The sequence below is a fragment of the Babylonia areolata genome, chromosome 20 (assembly GCF_041734735.1).
Source record: "Babylonia areolata isolate BAREFJ2019XMU chromosome 20, ASM4173473v1, whole genome shotgun sequence".
Taxonomy (NCBI): Eukaryota; Metazoa; Mollusca; class Gastropoda; order Neogastropoda; family Buccinidae; genus Babylonia; species Babylonia areolata.
Genome location: NC_134895.1, coordinates 5,259,067 through 5,260,962, shown reverse-complemented (window position 1 = coordinate 5,260,962; position 1,896 = coordinate 5,259,067).

The window sequence follows — 1,896 nt, the reverse complement described above, 5'->3', positions numbered from 1 at the left end:
CAATGGGTGAAGAGTAGTGACATATGTATGAAAGCACTTTCCCATCAAAGCATCAGAAAAAAGGAAACACGGTGTCTGTTCAGGCGGACATGGGCCATGGGTAAAGGGATGAATACCGCCAGGCTGTGGATCCAGGCGATGAAAGCCAGTCTTTGTGTGAAGGGAATGAATGCTCGGAGTGTCAGACGCCACCAACACCAATTTGAGAGGAACGTTTCCACGTGCACGTTTCCAGCTTTCCTGTACAGGGCCAACTGCCTATCTTCTCAGCCACGTTTCCCGAAAGGACAAGGAGATTGTGTCCTCAACAGCTGTCGGTTTTTTTTTTAACACACATGCTGACACGCCCTTGGAGCGCACACGGATACACTCACCTCCACACACAGACACACAGGAAATGAAAGAACACACACACACACACACACACACACACACACACACACACACACACACACACACACAGAAGCGCGCGCGCGCGCTCACACGCACGCACGTAAGCACACGCACACACGTAAGCGAAGAGAAAGATAAATCAATGGAGAAGAAATTCTAAAAATTGAATATCCAGTGCTGAAAAGCAACGAGGCAAAGAAAGACACACAGTTGAGGTAGAACTGGGAAGAGACCGAATTGCCCGGACTTCAGAGGGGAAAAACAGAAGCGGAAATACAAACAGCTGACATTCAAGGAAGAAATGGCAGGTCTTAGTAGACAGCCCCTAAAACGTCAGTTTGTTCAGAGCTTGGATCTCGGTTCGGTGAAGTTGTGTTGTTCGAAGGGGTGAGTCCTGGATGTCTGTCCACGTGGAACGTCCGTCTGGAGTTCCTAGGAGGGAGGGAGAGGGTGGTGGGCGGAGGGCGTGAGGGGCAGGGCTTGGTGGAGGCGGGGGGCGAGGGAGGGGGAGGGGGTGTGCAGCACTAGCTATCAAAAAAAAGGGGGGGGTGTGCCTTTCCAAAGAGGAGTGAAGTCCTGGCTGGTTTCTAGAGAACATGTGTGTGTGTGTGTGTGTGTGTGTGTGTGTGTGTGAGGGGGAGGGGGGATGAGGGGGGTGGGGGGGGGGGGGCTTTCTGAAGAGGGGTTGTCTCGTTCGTCATTTTTCAGATGGATTCCCCCGTCTCCTCGACGAAGGCGGCAATATGTCGCAGGTCCTCCAGTCCTCCGTAGAACTTCCGGGCCGCTGGGATTGGATCAGGCCAGCGGGTTGAAGAGGGGTGAAGTCCTGGCTGTTCGCTTGGTGTTCCAAGGGGGAAGTCCTGGCTGTCTGAAGAGGGGTGAAGTCCTGGTTGTTCTTTTGGCGTTCAAAGGGGTGTGTCCTGGCTGTCTGAAGAGGGGTGAAGTCCTGGTTGTTCTTTTGGCGTTCAAAGGGGTGTGTCCTGGCTGTCTGAAGTGGGGTGAAGTCCTGGTTGTTCTTTTGGCGTTCAAAGGGGTGTGTCCTGGCTGTCTGAAGAGGGGTGAAGTCCTGGCTGTTCGCTTGGTGTTCCAAGTGGGGAGTCCTGGCTGTCTGAAGAGGGGTGAAGACCTGGTTGTTCTTTTAGCGTTCAAAGGGGTGTGTCCTGGCTGTCTGAAGAGGGGTGAAGTCCTGGTTGTTCTTTTGGCGTTCAAAGGGGTGTGTCCTGGCTGTCTGAAGAGGGGTGAAGACCTGGTTGTTCTTTTGGCGTTCAAAGGGGTGTGTCATGGCTGTCTGAAGAGGGGTGAAGACCTGGTTGTTCTTTTAGCGTTCAAAGGGGTGTGTCCTGGCTGTCTGAAGAGGGGTGAAGACCTGGTTGTTCTTTTGGCGTTCAAAGGGGTGTGTCCTGGCTGTCTGAAGAGGGGTGAAGACCTGGTTGTTCTTTTGGCGTTCAAAGGGGTGTGTCCTGGCTGTCTGAAGAGGGGTGAAGACCTGGTTGTTCTTTTGGC